Genomic DNA, 18,016 nt, shown 5'->3' with positions numbered 1-18,016 from the left:
GGGGGGCGGCCGCGCCGGGACCTTATGTAACCAAGCGGGAGGGGCCCGGGGAGCTGCGGGGTGTAAGGGGCGGGAGGCGTGGGAGTGAACTTGGGATGAGTTAATGGGACTAGACGGGAAAAGACGGCGGCCCAGCTCTCTTCCTCTCCCTCCCCCACACCGCCCCTCCACCCCCCGACCCGTCCGGGGCTGAAGGGGCGGGCGGGGCGCGGGAAGGGGGGCCAGGGGAGGTGTGCGGGGGCTGTGTCCGGCCCGGGCCAGGCTCCGCCTGATGGTCCGGGGAGAGGGGGCGGGCCCTAAGTAGCGTCCCGCCCACCCGGGGGGCCGGGCTCGCAAGGAAGGGACTACCCCATTCCCTTCGCCTTTCCATCCCATCTCCCCTCACTCCAAGCTGGGAGAAGTTTCCCCCGCTGGTTGCACCCTTTGGCCAGAGAGTAGCTTCCTTGTCTTCTCCCTCTCTCCCAATGAGTCTCATCTAGTCTTGTCTCCAAAGGGTGCCAGCATGGGGAGTCTGATGAATGCACCCGTCGTCCTCTCCCTCGGAGGGCTCTCTTTCTCTGCTAAGCCCGGAATAACTAGTAGCTAGCCCGCCAGCCTGCCGGCCCAGCGCCCCCGCTTCCCTGTGCCTTGGCTGCTCCGCCCCTAAATCAGTGCGCCCCTACTCCCCTGTCAAGGCCTCAGATTCCGGATGCCAGGCTTCCCCAGGGGCCGAGATTCGCCCACTCTCCTGCCCCTGCTTCCCGGCCCTATGACAGGGGCTCAGTCCGACCCGGGCCCCCCTCTGCCCCACCCCTCTCGCCTCCCCTGACCCAAGCTTTCTACGGCTTTCCGCTCGGCCGCCCCGGGGCCGCTTGGGGCTGCGCGAGCAGGTTCCTGCTGCTGTCTCCCGGCCCGCCCTGGCCGCTGAGTACCTTTTCTTGGGGGCGGGGTACAAGCCCTAAAGAGCTACCGACCCTAAGTCAGTCCCCCGACCTGGCTTTACCCCATCCCTTGGTTCCCATTTCTACTCCAGGACCCCTCTCCTTCTGCACATACCTAGATTCCTCACTTCTCACCCTTTCGTACTCCCTCTCCTCACTCCTTACAAGTCACACTTCCCTGCGCCACCTAACTACTTCTCGGGTCTCCACCCTTTCCTCTGCCCTCTGCGGTATCTTTGGGATGTAAATCACTACCCCACTCCGCCCCTCATTTTGTCTCTAGGGTGTCTGAATCCATATATTTGTCTCTTCCACTTTCTGGACTTCCTTTCTGGCCCCTTTCCCATCGAGCGCTTAGAGGACAGTCTCTGAGGTTCCTCTGTCCCCAGCAGGAGCTCGGGTCTACAGGTGTTTGGAGAAAAAGGAGAGATAGAGAAGGAAAGAGCAACCTGGACCCGGTTGCATGCTGTCTCTGTGACCAGGTCAGCCTGGAGGTTACTACTCCCCTAGCCTCTTACCTCCAGGCGATAGATCTCCTGTTGGTTGCGTCTGAGGCAGCTCCTATGGAGCAAAGATCTCCGAATCGCTAGGACTCGGGGTGGAGACTCGGACTTTAGAGATAGTAGCTCGGTGGATAGAGGGCCAGGTGCTTCAAATTTAGCCTCAGACACTTCCCAGCGGTGTGACCCTGGGCAAGTCACTTAACCTCAATTTCCTTGCCCTTCTGTCTTAAAATTATTACTAAGAAAGTAAGGGTTATAAACAAAATAAAAAAGACATGTATGGTCTGGTACACCTCCTTCATTTTAGAGTTGAAGAAACTAAAGAAAGGCCCAAAGTGGGGAAATACTTTCTACAAGCTCATATAAAGAGTTAGTGGCAGAACTTAGACTGGAAACCAGGTCTCCCAACTCCCAGCTCTTTCTACTACCCCAGGCCTAAGGCACTCCCTCTCCTGGTGGCTGTTTTCCTATCAGAACTTGAGCCTTCTGGCTGAAATTAGCCTGATAGAATGGAAGAATGCTTGTACAAAGTAAAACTTAATAAATGTGTTTTCATTCATTGATTGATTCATTCATTCATTCATGTTTTCTTCAGGAAGGTAGGAGGGACAGTGTAACAATTGATGTGATGGGGCAATGTTTAGTCAATTGTTTTTTAGTTGTGTCTGATTTCCTATTTTGGTGGGAGGGTTCTTGACAAAAATATTAGAGCAGTTTGCCATTTCCTTCTCCAGCTCATTTGAGAAATGAAGAAACTGAGGCAAACAGAGTGAAGGGACTTTCTCAGGGTCACACAGTAAGTAAATATCTGAGGTCAGAGTTTTGCTTACTCTATCTACTGCTACACTTAACTGCCTTTTGTTCTTGTTGTTGAGTCCTGTCTGACTTTTTATGCCCCCTGAACTTTCTTGGCAAGGATCCTGGAGTGGTTTGCCATTTCTTTCTCCAATGGATCCAGTGGATCCTTTTGTCAGGCCATCAGAGGTTAAGTGATTTGCCCAGGGTCACACAGCTAGGTAGTGCCTGAGACCAGATTTGAATTCAGGTCTTTCTGACTCCAGGCCCAGCACTTGATCCACTGGGCCACTTAGTTGCTGCCTAGGCATACAGAAGTTAAGTGACTTGCTCTCTCTAAATCTATACAAATGTGTGTGTATTTGTATGAATAACTAGGTGGCCCAGTGCTGGACCTGAAGTCAAGAAGCCATTGATGTTTTTGAGTCATTTCAGTCTTATCCAACTCTTTGTGACCCCATTTGTATTTTTTTGGCAAAGATACTGGAGTGGTTTGCCATTTTCTTTTCTAGCTCATTTGACAGATGAGGAAAGTGAGGCACTTGGTCAGGGTCACATAGCTAGCAAGTGTCTGAGTGCAGCTTTAAACTTAGGTCCTCCTGACTTCAAGGGTAGCACTCTATTCATTGTGCTACCTAGTGGCCCACAGAGTCAGGAAGACCTGAGTTCAATTTCGGCTTCATACACTGGCTAACTGGGTGATTCTAGGCAAGTCACTTCACTCTGTTTGCCTCCATTTCCTCATCTATAAAATGATCTGGAGAAGCAAATGGCAAACCACTCTAGTATCTTTACCAAGAAAAATCCCAAATGGGGTCAAACAGACATGACTGAGAATAGCTAAACAACAACTAGGACCAGAACTGAGGTTTGTTATAAGATTTAGATCCATAAGGGACCCTCTTCCTTTTACAAATAAGAAAACTGAGCCCCAGGATGGGGAAATTGCTGGCTCAAGGATATAATAGGCAATGTTATAATGAAGGCTCAAGCTCAGGCCCTTTGCTGCCAAATTCAGTGCTCCTTTTACCACTCCATGTTACTGTCTCCTTCCTTCCCTGCTCTGGAGCCCCTTCCAGCCCTATACCACCGAAATTGAGCAGGAAAATAGATCTATTAGTCAATCAGCCAGTTTTTGCTGAGTGTACAGCATGGTGCTCAGTATGATGGGAGATACAAGACAATCTGAAAGACATTTACTAGCTGCAGGAATTTACAGTCTAGTTGGGAGAAAAAAAGTTCCACAAATAAGAAAAAAAAAGTTGAGATCTGCACTCTTTCTCTCTTCCTCCTCTCCATTCCTTTCCTCCTTTTCTCTCTCCTTCCCTCCCTCCCTCCCTCCTTCTCTCTGTTTCTTTCTTCCTCCCTTCTTCCCTCCCTACCTCTCCTCCCTCTCCCACATCCTTCCTCCCTTTCTCTTTCTTTCACTCTCTCCTTCTCTTTCTCTGTCTCTCTTTGTCTCTGTCTGTCTATCTGTCTGTCTGTCTGTCTGTCTGTCTGTCTGTCACTCACACACACACATGCACACACACACGCACTCACTCACAGTACAGGCATATTCAAATCCCTTCCCCCACTATTCCCAGTGCCTTAAACATAAGAGTTGTTGTTCAGTGTGTGAAGATGGGACTAATTCTCCCAACTCTTGCTTCTGGAGATGCAAACCCCTTTAGTAAGTAGTTTGTGGACTTCCCCTACTTTAGGGTTAAGTAGGGGTGTATTCACTTTTTGTTTATTAAATTTAAAAGTAGGCAAAGGGAGAGTTAATTCCATCTTCACACGTGGTTTCAGTCATGATCCACTCTTCATGACCCCATTGGGGGTTTTCTTGGCCAAGATATTCCCTTCTCCATCTCATTTTACAGATGAGGAAACTGAGGCAGAGTGAAGTGACTTACTCAGGGTCACATAACTAGTAAGTATATGAGTTCAGACTTAAAATTCTAGTCTTCCTGACTCCATCTAGCTATAACAGAACTTAATTTAAAATCTGGAGTACCACTACAGTATTTTCTCTAAACCATTAGAGTTCCTTAGAAATTGTGCTAACTGGGGATACAAACAGCTAATTCTGGCATCCTACACTCTCTCCTTTAACAACATTTCTTTTTAACGATTTGTATTGATCTTCTCATTTCCCATCATTTTTGTTTCTGAATAGGTGCTTCCCCCCTCTTCTCCTTATCCCTTGTATCAAATAATTTTTAAAAGGAGAATAAAAGTAGTTCCCTAAAAGAAAAATCTGACAGAATATTTGGTATTTCTCATTCCTTGTTGCCCACCACCTTGGTAGAGCAGCTCCCCTTTTTTAAGTTCCTTTGGGGCAAGGTGTGTTCAGGCTCTCTAATGACCCTCTGCCTCCTTTAGGCCATCCCAGGCCCCTTCCCTAAGCCACTGTTCAAAGAAGTATACCAATCCTCTGAGCTGAGTTAGAACTGTAAGTGAAGGTGACCCTTGGTGATAGGGCAGAAGCTCAAGATTTATCTTACTCACAAAAATGAATGAAAACACATTTAGTAGGCACTTCCTGCCGGTGCTAAGCCCTGGGGGGATATACAGAAGGAAAGTAAGATAGCCCTTCTCTCTTGGAGATCTCATTCTAATGGGGGAGAACACATAAAGAGGCTGCAAGTCAAATGGAAAGGTCTCATGGTCCTTAGGCACAGTAAAGAAGCAGATGGTAATGCCTCTTCTTTAATGCCATCTTCACTGCTGAAGTCATATCAGTTTCTGATGTAAAACCACCTGACAATAGCAAGGACTTTGGAGGTAAGAAGTTTCTGTTCTGGGTCTCCAGCAACTGTGGTCATAGCACCCTCAGAAGCAATCAGGAGGCTGCATCTCCATGGGAGTTGCTTCTCATGTCTGACCATTACGAGGGCTGGAGTGGAAGTAGAACCTGCCTTCTAAGGGATGCTATCAATCCAGTCTTGTGTTCATTGGTGGTGATTGGTCAACAATCTGTGTAGGTGGTAGCAGTAAAAATAGACTATGTTTCTAGTGATTGCTCCCCTCATCAATGGCTCTGGAGGACAGATTGGAAGCAAGGCCAGTGGTCCAGAGCACATTGTCATGTCCCAGGTTCTTGGAGCCGCTCCCTTGGGCTGTGCCCATTGGCATCTGAGGGGAGGTAGTGGTTGAGGTGGTGATGTTGGTTTGGTTCATCCAGTAGATGCCACATTCTGTCTCTCCCCAGGATGCCTTGCCTTGTCTAGGTAGTGGTTGGTCATGTCTGGGACTGTGGAATTAGGAGAAAACTTTGAAGTCCTATCTCCAATCTGGCTAAAGTTAAAAGTAGTTAGATAAGGAGATACATACATCTCTAGCTAGAAGAGAGATAGAAGATAAAGAGAGAAGATAAGTTGATAGAAGATAGATAAATAGAGAGAAATAGAAGACAGATAGGCGACAAATAGCTAAGAAGACAGAGCATTTATTAAATGCTTACTTAATAGGCAGGAAAGGTTTCTGATCATTTTCCTTGGTGGGACTTAACCCTGGTCAGTATAAGGAGAAAGCAACATAGGATTTACAGCTCCGAGGGAGCTGAGAAACCATCTAACCCAGCTCCCTCATTTTATCAGTGAGGAGACAGGTCTGAGATGGGAAGTAATTTATACAAGGTCACACAGGGAGTTAATGGCAGAATCAGGATTATAACCCAGGTCCTCTGACTCTGAATTGAACTCTCCCACCATTATATTATGCTACTCCTGACTGTTGGATTGGGACAGTATTGGCGTAGGAGAAGGGAGAAGATAGACCAGTGATGATAGGAAGAGGAGACATTTTATATACAAAAGCACTCTGGGAGAACAGAAGTCTGGGGATATATCAGATGAGGACCTCAAGTGTTTCCAGCCCCTATGATCAAGGTAAGCCCAAGAGTCTTAGTTTTTCAATGTTTAAGACCATAAAAGCTAATGATTTAGAGCTGAAAGTGACTTTAGAGGTCATCTGGTCCATCCCCCTCTTTTACAAAAGAAGTAGAGGCCCAGGGAGGAGGAATGATTTGTCCTGAGGTCACACAGGGAAGTATGAGGCAAAGCTGGGATTTGAACCTGTGTCCTAGTACACAGTGATAACAGCACCAGAGGTCAAGTCCAAACATCAGATTTTAAATTCTGCCTCTTCCTTACTTGCTTGACTTTGGGTAGATCATACTGCCTCTCAGTTTCTTCATCTGTAAAGTGGAAGAAGGATTGGACTAGATGTTCTCTAAGACCCATTCCAACTCTTAAGTGGAAGGATTCTGTGACTGAGGAAAAAATGCCTATGAATATTTGGCTGTCCTGGGATCCTGAATGTAAAGAAGAGAGGGAAGCAGTGTGATGCCATGGAAAGAAGAAGGGAAAGCTAGGGTGTACAAGGCCTGGAGTCAGTAGGACCTGGGTTCAAATTTGACCTCTGACACCTTCCTAGTTGTGTGGCCTTGGGCAAATCATTTAATTCCAATTGCCTATTACTTGCCCTTCTGCCTTAGAACTGATACTAAGACAGAAGGTAAGGGTTTTTGAGGGGGGAAAAAAGAAGCAAATATATTGGCTCTGCAGTCAGAGGACTTGTGTTCAAACCTTCTCTCTCTTACCTACTATTTGGGTGACCTCCCCCCCCCCATATCATTCATTTTTGTAATAGAATAATCTTTTAAAACCAAAACCCTGAGTGACCTTTCAATGAGTCTCTTATCTTTTCTGGACTTCAGTTTCCCATTCTGTAAGATGAGGCAGTTAGTCGCTGGCTTCCGAAGGCTCTTGCAGCTCTAGAAATACAATTCTTCTTGCTAAGATTTCTGATTCTGATTGGGGACTGTGCTATCTTGTGAAATATGGAGGAAAGGAACCCCAAAAGTAAATGGATCATGTGGGCTTCTCCAGATCTGAGAGGTACTTCAGTATCCCTTAATCAAGCCCGACTACTATGCATTCTGCTCTGTCCTTGGCACCGTAGAGGCTAAATAGGTGTAAGAACCCTTGAAGAGCTCAAAATCCACCTGCAGAATCACAAGAAATAGAATAAAGATATGTTGACTTTGGAGTCCAAAGTTCTGGGTTCTCATTCAGGCTTTGCCACCTGTGGGGCAGATCCCTAAGCTTCTCTGAGCCTCAGTTTCCTCATCTGTAAAATGGAGGGGAGAAATAAACTACATGGATTCTGAGGCCCTTTCACTCCATTTCTTCCTGCCTTCCCTTTCCTGTCCTTTCTCCTCCCTGTGTTGCTACAAGGTGTATGTTGGTGGAGATGTTTTAGGGAGGGTGTTGGGGGAGGGGGAGAGTGATGACAGGCTTGTTTTCTCCTGCTGAAGGAGTGAAGTCACAGCCTGTCCTTTGACTTGTTTATTATGGGTTCAGAAGTAACAGCTGCTGCAGCTCCTGGTGGTCCCTGTAGGGAGAAGCATGGCCAGGGAGGTGATACATTATCCTGCCCACTTCAGAACACCAACCCCAGGGCCTGGCTGCTGCCCTTTTTCCCTTCCTGGGCTTTCTGATGCCCTTCAGCCGGCCCTTGCCAGGATGGGGTCTCTGGCTGTCTTAGCTCTGGGGACTGATTCCCTTAGAGAGCAGAGGGGGGGAGATTCATTCCTTTTTGGCGTCTATTTTCCTGTTGAGAAAGCTGAGATGGGGCAACTTGTCCAAGGTCCCCCTGGAACCAGCTCTCTTTCCGATTTCTGCCCAGTGTCCTTTCCACAACACCAGATTACCTTTATTCTGTTCAACTGCATTAAATAAATATTACGGAGCACTTGCATAGCCAATGTCTAAGCCTGGCCTCTAGAGAAGAAAACAATGCTGGGCCTAGGTCAGGAGAACCGAGTTCTAGAGTCTACACTAATGCTTCCCGATTGGGATTGACTGTGGACAAGGGACTTCATTCATCCCCAGCTTCCCCACTTAAAAAATGGAGATAATATTTGGGTTCCTTCTCTGTTTGGGTTGTGGTTTTCCAGGTAGGAGATGAAGGCTAAGTTGATTAGAAGTGGTTTGGAGCCAGTTTTAGAAAAAAGAAAGATGAGTTGTTATTAGATAAGAAAAAACAGGGGTCTCTGGCCTCTAAGAGCTGGATATTTTGTTGGGTCAACTAGATTAGGATGCCTGAAAAATACATGGAAGTTTATAGGAACACGAAAAAATTGAATGGAATCTTCTAGAGAAAAGAGCATGGGCTTTGGATCCAGAGGACCTGGGTTCAAATTCCACTCTAGCATTTACTAGCTTTGTTTAACCATAGTTGAAAAAGTCACTTTTGTGTCAGACTAAATTTCCTCATCTTTGGATGAGATGGATTCTGAGATCCCTTCCAGTTCTTGTAACCCTCCTTTAACTTCAACAGGGGTCAGAAGGGCTTCATCTCCCACTGCTTGGAATTATCTTAAATTGAAGGCCTGAATTGACTTGAAAGGCAGCTTTGGTTTCATCACATGCCCCTCATCTTTAGGCCCAAACTGTGCCTGTCACTTTGCTTAGAGGCTTTGGAGTTTGAGTAGAGCTCTAGAACCCCTGACTTGGAGTCAAGAAGACCTGAGTTCAAATCTGGCCTTAGACACTTTCTAGCTGTGTGACCATAGCCAAGCCATTTAACCCTGTTTGCCTCCATGCCTTGCGATGGAGAAGGAATGACAAACTACTCCAGTATCTTTGCCACAAAAACCCCAAATAGGGTCACAAAGAGTCATTGAACTCAATTTAGCACAAGCATCCCAGGCACATGGCCACAGAGACACCCATAAGCAGAGGTAGATCAGAGGCCATGGTGGATAGGACTGAAAAACACCTGAAAATGGAACAAAAAAAGTGCTCCTCTAGATTTGGAGTTAGAGGGCCTAGGTTCAAGTCCCTGTTACCTGTGTGACCTTCGGCAAGATAATTTATCTCAATGCGCCTCAATTGTCTCACTTATCAAAGGAGAAGAATTGAACTTGATGGCCCTTAAGATTCCTTTTAGCTCTAAATCTATGACTCTATCATTCTATGAACTCTACATCCCACTGTGAGTTCTGCTGATTACTCTTCTGTCTCTCTCTCCCCCTCTTCTCCCATATCCCAAAATACCTTCTCTTTGTGTTGGAGATTGAGGCTGAGAAACAAAGGGCACAGAGAAATGGGCTTGGGAATCCCTCTCCCTTTGGGAACTCTGGAAGCCACCGTGGCCTCTGCTCCATCTGCCTGCTTATTGGTGTCTTTGTGGCCATGTGCCTGGGATGCCTGTGCTAAATTAAGTTCAATGACTCAGGCATCCTTAGGTTTGGCCAATCGTGATCTACTGTCCTGCCCAGCTCCCATCCCTGACCTACTACATCCTTAAAGGACAGCTTTGAGAACACCCACCCTGCTCAGGATCAACTTACTCTTTCCCCCACTCTCCCATTTTTCCTTTTCCCTCTATACCTCAGTCTTGCTCTCTTCCCTTCTTCACTCCACTCCCCTTCTAACTCTCTTTGTGTCTTCCTCTTTTAAAAAAAAAGTTTTTAGGAAACTTTTGTTTTTACATCTTCCAAATTTCCCCCTGTATCCTTGGGTTCCAGAGAGCCATTCCTTAAAATATCTCCCTTTTTAAACCTTTCCCTCTCCTCCTTCCATTTTTCCCTTCTCCCTCAGTCTTTTCCTTTGTCCTCTTCTTCTACCTCTTTCGTCCTCTCCCTCGCTCTGCCCTCTCCATGTCCCCTTATTTTCCCCACGTCTTCATTTTCTTCCTTTCTCTGTCTCTTTTTCCCCTCCCCTATGGCCCCTTTCTTCCTGTCCCTACCCCCTCTGCCTCCTCTCTCCTTTGGCCCCATGGCCCTCTCTTCCTCTTTTCTATAGTTCCTCTCTCCTTCAGATTCACTTTGGTTTTTTTTTGTAGCAGAATCTCACTCTGGCCCCATGACTTGTTTAGAAGACTGTTTGAGATTCCTAGAAGTATAATATCCAAGCCCTTTATCCACCAATTCTCTTTCTCTCAGATCTCCTCATCTCTGCAGTTATCCTCCATGGTTCCAGAATCTCTTGGGCCTGTTTTGTTTGCCCATGGCCCTCTGTTACCTCTGCCCTTATCCATTCATTCAATCCTTCCTTCATTCACTCACTCAACGGCAGACATTTACTGAACACCTGTTATGTGTAAAGCTCTGTCCTAGATGCTCTCTGATAGTCCCAAATGGGCTATTGAGTCACCAAGGGCCTGCAACTGTTCTCCGAGCTAAGGATGACTCCTTTGGATTCTTGCTTAGGGGGCAACTAATACTACTGCCAGCCACTGTCTCATATGCCTACACCAAAACTATCAGCTCCTCATGTCATGCTTTTGCCATGCACTGACCTCCCAGGAACCCTAACCCCAGGCTGTGGACCACCTCCTGGGAATGGAATGCCCTGGGACTCTACGCATTGCTACCCTAATCTTCCAACCAGGAGGTGCCAAGAGCCACAGTGGAATAGTCCTGAGGATATTGTGGGTGGGAGGGAGTATGTGTGTATGTGTAAGCTCATGTGTGGCATTGGGCAGGAGTGTACGGAGCCTAATTTTAGGGTACAGTTTTAGGAGCTGACTCAGAGCCTCTTGATCAGGTAGGGATGTGTGTCTGTACATAGAATTATCAGATTTAGAGCTGAGAGAACTTAGAGATCATCTACATTAACTCCTTATTTATTTTATTTTTTTAAAACCCTTTTACCTTCCATCTTAGAATCAATACTGAGTTTTGGTTCCAAGGCAGTGAGGGCTAGGGATTTGCCTAGGGTAACACAGTTGGCAAGTGTCTGACACCAGATTTGAACCCAGGACCTCCTTTTCTAGACCTGGCTCTCAAGCTAAGAGCCACTTAGCTGCCTCCTCCCTTATTTTTTAAATGAAGAAAGTGAGCTTCAGACAGAGTAAAGGGATTTGACCAAGGTCTGTCAGATAACGAGTATAAGAGCCAGAATTTAGATTCCCATCCTAGCCTTAGAGTCAGAAAGAATCTTGGAAGTCATCTAGGCCAACTCTTTTATTTTACAGATGAAGAAACAAAGATTTAGATTTATTTAAAATTATTCAGATATTATGTAGCAGGGCCCAATTCTGAACCCATGTCCTCAGACTCAAATCTAGTATTTTTTTTTTTGCACAAGGCCAATTGACTCCAAACCCAGTATCCTTTTCACTGTTCTGGTGGTAGTGAGAATGGAGCATCGCTCTGAGGGAGTCCTTCCAGCTTTGGTTTTGCCTTTCAGCTCTGCAAGACCTCAAGGGGGAGATTCAGGGTTGTTGGCCAAGGTCTGTGATGGGGATGGAGAGAGAGGCTGCTTCACTATCTCCCTATAGCACATCCAGGGACAAACTCTCTTTACTCTAGGCTGCTGAAAGCTCTGGGGGCTGAGGTAGAGATTTTCTCAGCTAAGAATTGATCTTCTGAGATATGGTGTCATCAGTGGGGTAGGATTCCTTCCCATAGGGCCAAGGCTCCCCAAAGGGCCTGGCATAAACCATCAGAGAGAGCATTTTTGCTCCAAAATGGAGACATCCCATAGGAAGTTTGAGGTTTCCTTGCCTAAAGATGCAATCTTAGTCAGGGTGGGGTTTGGGGAAAAGAATACAAGGAGACTCAGAAGACCATTTATTCATCAGCGAGCATTTATTAAATGCCTACTGTTGGGACAGCTAGGTAGATAGAGTACCAGGCTTAGAGTTAGGAGTCAAATTTGGCCTCAGACACATCCTGGCTTTGTGACCCTGGGCGAGTCACTGAACCCCAATTGCTTAGCCCTTTCCACGTTTCTGTTTTAGACCTGATACTAAGACAGAAAGTAAGGTTTTTGTATTTTTTTTTTTTTTTATGCCTACTATGTTCTAGGCATTTGGCTTTAAAGACAAAAGTATTCATCTTTACCTCTAAGGAGGCTTGAATTCAATTAGGAAATACAATCTCCCTAGTTAATTATATGAAAGAAATTTAAGGTAAAACAAAATTTTGATGGGGGAAGAGGACACTAGAAACTGGGAGAACTAGGAAACACCTCATGTAGGAAGCCTGAAGTAGCACATTTATTGACACTAAAAGAAAACAGCTATGTTCCATAGTCTTTCCTTGACTCCCACCCTGCTAGTCATCGCAGGGTAGTTCAGAGAAAAGTATACTGGCTCTAAAGTTAGAGGATATGAGTTCAAATCCTGCTTTTGATTCTTCCAATCTATGTGACTTCAGGCACACTACTTAAACCTCCTTTGGGTCTCCCCATCTGTAAAATAAGAGGTTTGGATTGGAGGGCTTCTGAGGTCTCATCTATAGAAGTATTTGGTCTGTTGACCTTTCCAGTTTAGAGGCAGTGGTTTGGGGACGACGAGCCTAGTTGTGTGTGCTGTGGGGCAGCACTGGGTTCTGCCACCAGCTCCCCTTGTGGCCTTTGGGAATGAGTCACTTATGTCTCTAGGCCTCAGTTTCCTCATCTAAAATGGTGATAATGATACTGGCCCCTCCTCTCTTTAGGGGGTTGTTGTGAGGATGAAATGAAATAATGGGTACCTTGAAAAATGGGATACAAGAATAGTAAGGTATCATTACTGCCGCCATTATGTCTTGAGGGGAGGGAAGGGCTTTCAGCCCTGGGAAGGAGCTCTCCCCTGCCTCTTTTCCCCTGGTCCTAGAGCTCAGACCATAGGTCAGGCCCAGCTTGAGGAGTCAGGTGACTCTGTGCTTCAGACTCAGCAGTTTGTACAGGCTCCAGTCTAAGCTAAGAGGCAGAGGGAGAGGCATCTTGCTGCCTACCGGGAAGTGAGATGGCCTTGTTCAGAGAGCCCTTTCCGCCTCTTGGCCATTTGGTGAAGACTCTTGAAGTGAGGGGCTCTGAGGAAAGCTCAGGATTGGAGCAAACCGAGTCTGACTTTGTCCCTTGGACTAAGGCTTGATAAAATGGAGTGATAAACCAGACTTATTATGCCCCTTATCTGGGGCCCCTTTGCCAGCCTCTGTCTTATTCTCCCCTAGATTAGTAATTAGGAAGCAGAGGGCAAGAAACTCAGTACCCCTTTCACCCTGACAAGCCCTTCTCAGACCATGTCCCTTGGTCCTAGGGTGAGGGGTGAGGGGAGATGGGCAGCCTCGACTCTGACGAATTCTTTGTGCCTTTAAAAAGGCCCACTCTTCCCAGGAAGAATGTAGTATGTAGTATGGTGTATTGGAAAAGAACTTTGGTTCTGAGGCCCAGAAGTTGGCTTGGAAACCTGACTCTGCTACTTACTACCTTTGTGACCTTGAGTAAGTGACTTCCCCTCTCTGGGCCCCAATTTCCTCATCTGTAAAATGAGAGGGTTGGGCCAGATGATCTCTAAGGTCCCCTTTTAGTTCTAATCCCGGTGCCCTCCCTGTAGTAGGTGGGTCCACCCTTCCCATTTTGCTTCTTTTACCCTGACCCCTCTTTACTGATAGAAGATAAGAGAAACCTATTGCATTCCTCTCTTCTATCTAAGTCTATTATCAGGAAAGAATCTTCTAGATTCATTCGTGCTGAGATAAGTGATTGGTAATGGTTCCTTCTAAGACCTGGCTCAGGGGTATTTGCTTTTAATTGAGGGGAAAAGTTTTGAGCCAAAAGTAATGAAGTTTTCTTTTGAAATCAGAAACATCCCCAAGTAGATGGGAGATATGTTTCGGGTTTTTTCTTGAAGAGGGGGAGACCTCTGTGCCTCCAAAATCATACTATAGGCAGTATCTTAATTCATTTATTTTGGCCATAGGGTCCATTGTGATCGGAGTCCTTACTTTTTCAGGGCAAATCGTTTGATTTCCTCAATTTTCTTGTCTATAAAATGAGGGGGTTCAACTAGATGACTTTGGAGATCCCTTCCAGCTCTAGATCCATGAGCATAAGTGATTGAAAGAACTAGAGATGCTTATTTTGGAGAAGAGAAAGCATAGGGAGGGCATTATCATATTTGCTGAGCTGCCCTATAGAAGAGGGATTAGAGTTGGTCAGCTTGGCCTCAGAAAATGGAACTAGAAGTTTCCAGGAGGAAGATTTAAATTCAACATAAGGAAAAGTTTCCAAATAGAACTATAAAAAAAGTGGGATGGGCTGTTTTAGGAGACAGCAAATTCTTTATGACTTGAGGGCTTTAGATAGCTATTTAGATAAAGCATTTATTAAGTACTTACTACCTGCCAGACTCTGCACAAGCTAAAAAAGGATAGTCCCTGCCCCCAAGATACTTACATCCTGTGGCAAAATTAGGACACTAATGCATTGTTGGTGGAGTTGTGAACTGACTCAACCATTCTGGAAGGCAATTTGGAACTATGATCAAAGAGTTATAAAACTGTACATACCTTTTGATCCTGTAATACCACTACTGGGTCTCTATGTCAAAGAGATCATAAAAAAGGGGAAAGAACCTACTTGAACAAAAATATTTATAGCAACTCTCTTTGTGGTGACAAACAATGTAAAATGAGGGAATGCTCATCAATTGAGGAATGGCTGAACAAATTGTGGTATATGATGGTGATGCTAAACTATTGTACTATAAGAAATGATGAACATTATGATTTCAGAAAGAGCTGAGAAAACCCACAAGAACTGATGCAGAATGAAATAAGCAGAACCAGGAGAATATTGTACACAATAACAGCAATATTGTAAGATACAATAATCTAGGACAATTCTGAAGGACTTATGACAAAATGCTATTTACCTCTAGAGGAAGATCTGGAGGAGTCAGAATACAGATCAAAATCATACTATTTTTTCACTTTAGTTTATTTGTGTTTTTATTTGGGGGTTTTGGTTTTATATGAGTATTCTCTTACAATAGTGACCAATATGGAAATATGTTTTGCATGATAATACTTGTATAACCTGGATCAAATTGCTTACCATCTCCAGGAGGAGGGAAGGAAGAGAGGGAGGGAGACAATTTGTATCTTATCATCCCAGAAAATGTTATTATATATAATTGGGAAAATAAAATATCTCAAAAAAAAGTGCATCCTAATGGGGGAAGACAAAATATAAAGGGAGCTGAAAAAGGGGCTGAAATATGAAGAGATAGCTTGGAGTAGGCTTTGAACTAAAGGAGAGGCCATGTATCCCATTAAGATAAGGCAAAAATTGACCTATCAGAGCCCAGGGACACAGGGGAGGTACCTCAATTACCAGAAGGAAGGAGATCAAAGTGGTCTCTATAGAGGAAGCACGGTAAGGACAGAGCCAGGAAGTGGCTCTGAGGCAGCAGAAGTGAAGGACTATTGTTGAGAGGAATCTGGTTCAGATACACATTGAACTAAATGACTCTTCTAACCCTGAGATTTTTTTGCCTTCACCTTTTTTTTTAAATTTAAAATTTTTATTGTTGTCTTTTGTTTTCAAGATTAGATTATTTAGTTTTCAATTAATTTTAATCTATATTTCCATGGTCCTCTATTTAAATATAATTTTATTGTATTATGATGCAAAAAGGATGCATTTAATATTTCTGCTTTTCTGCATTTGACTATAAAGCTTTTCTGCTTTAATGCACTATCAGTTTTTGTAAAAGTGCCATGTACCACCAAGAAAAAGGTATATTCCTTTCCATTTCCATTCAGTTCTCTCCAGATGCCTACTATTACAGTTTTGCTATCTAATTTCCACCTGTAGTTCCTTTTCCTTTTCCTTTATAAATTTGGATGCTATAGCATTTGTTGTATATGTTTTCAGTATTGCTATTATTTTGTTATCTATGATACCTTTTAATAGAATTTGGTTTTCCTGTTTTATCTCTTTTAATTCAATCTATTTCATTTTAACTTTGTCTGAGGTCATTATTGCTACCCATGCTTTTTTTTTTTACACCAGGTAAACCTTATAAATTCTACTCGTATCTTTCATTTTTGCTTTATTCATGTCTCCCTCATTTTAAGATGTCTTTCTTATAAACAACATGTTGTTGGATTCTGGTTTTTGATCCATTCTGCTATCCTTTTCTGTTTTATGGACAAATTCATCCCATCCACATTCAGATTTATAATATTAATTGTATATTTCCCTCTATCCTAATGATTCCCAAAGTGGGCCCCACCGCCTCTTGGTGGGTGCTGCAGTGATCCAGGGGGGCAGTGATGGCCACAGGTGCATTTATTTTTCCTATTAATTGCTATTAAAATAAAAAAAATTAATTTCCAGGGGTGCTAAGTAATATTTTTTCTGGAAAGGGGGCAGTAGGTTGAAAAAGTTTGGGAACCACTGCTCTATTCTATTTCCCCCTATTCTTAATCCTTCTCTGTCTCTGTCTCTGTCTCTGTCTCTGTCTCTGTCTCTCTCTGCTCCTCTCTCTCTTTCTCTCTCTCTCTCTCTCTCTCTCTCTCTCTCTCTCTCTCTCTCCACCTTATCACTTTTCAGAAGTCCAACTTACTTCTGACTTGCTGTTTGTTGACATGGTGGTATATGTACTTCACTCCTATTCAGACCACCAACTTGGTAGCTCAGATCTTTCCTAACATCCTTCTAAATTATTTTAGTCCAGACAACTGCTTTACTCTGACTTTTTATCGTTTCTGCCAGTCTAAAATTTAATTTGAAATGTTGTTTAAAGTTATTTGGAGGGAAATTTGGAAAAGCCAGGTAATTTATTGCCTTATACCTCCATTTTTCCCACAATCCCTCTTCATCTTTTGTTTTTCAAATATATATTGGACTAAATGACTCTTCCAAACCTGATATTGTGTGTGTGTGTGTGTGTGTGTGTGTGTGTGTGTGTGTGTGTGTGTGTGTGTGTGTTTTAACCCTTACCTTCCACCTTAGAATCAAGTCTATGTATTTGTTCCAAGGCAGAAGAGTGGTAAGGACTAGGCAATGGGAGTTAAATGAGTTGATCAGGGTCACATAGCTAGGAAGTGTCTGAGGTCAAATTTGAACCTAGGACCTCCTGTCTCTACCACTTAGCTACCCAGCTCTCTCCCCCCTCCGTCTTTTTTTTATTTAAAAATTTATTGTTGTCTTTTGTTTTTATACCACCTTTATTTCTGAATATGTCCCCCCTTCCCAACTCCCTGATGAGCTACTCATAGTCCTTATAACAAAGAATAAAAAATAAAGAAACAACAACAACAAAAACTCAATTCAGCAAAAGCAATGTAACTGTCTATCAGTACATGGAATAGTTCATATCCATAAACTCCTCACTTCTACAAAGAGAAAATGATGTGCTTTCTCAAATCTCATCTGAGACTGAATTCGATTATTATACTTATTCAGCATTTAATATTGATTTTTTTCTTTCCTTTTTGTTGTTATCATTTTTTGATTCTATTTGTTTTGCTCTGTCTCGGTTTATACAAGTCTTTGCATGCTTCTCTGAATTCTTCATATTCACTTCTTGTGGTACAGTAATATCCCATGACATTTATGTACCAAAATTTGTTTAGCTTTTCCCCAAACTGTGGACATTTACTTTGTTTCTAGTCCTTCACTTTCATAAAAAGTGCTGCTATAAATATTTTGGTCCCTTTTTGTCTCTAACATCCTTGAGGAATATGTCTAGCACCAAAGGGCATGGATATCTTAGTAATTTTGATTTCTAGAATGGTTGAACTACTTCACAGCTCCACCAACAGTGAATTCATAAAATCTGTCTTATAACCTCTCCAATGTTCTCTCTTTCCATTTTTTGTCATTTGCCAATTTGTTAGATGTAAGGTGAATCTCAGAGTTGCTTTGATTTTTATTTCCCATGTTAGTTATTTGGAGCAGTCTTTTATATGGTTGTTAATAGTTTGCAAATTTTTTGAGGACTCTTGATCATATCCATTGGAGAATAGTTTTTGTCTTATATATTTGTGTTACTTCTCTCTATATGTTGTTGTTTGTCCTT

This window comes from Gracilinanus agilis, chromosome 4, assembly GCF_016433145.1.
Source record: "Gracilinanus agilis isolate LMUSP501 chromosome 4, AgileGrace, whole genome shotgun sequence".
NCBI classification, from domain to species: domain Eukaryota; kingdom Metazoa; phylum Chordata; class Mammalia; order Didelphimorphia; family Didelphidae; genus Gracilinanus; species Gracilinanus agilis.
The sequence above is the reverse complement of the archived record's forward strand: the minus strand, read 5'-3'. Positions refer to the sequence as shown.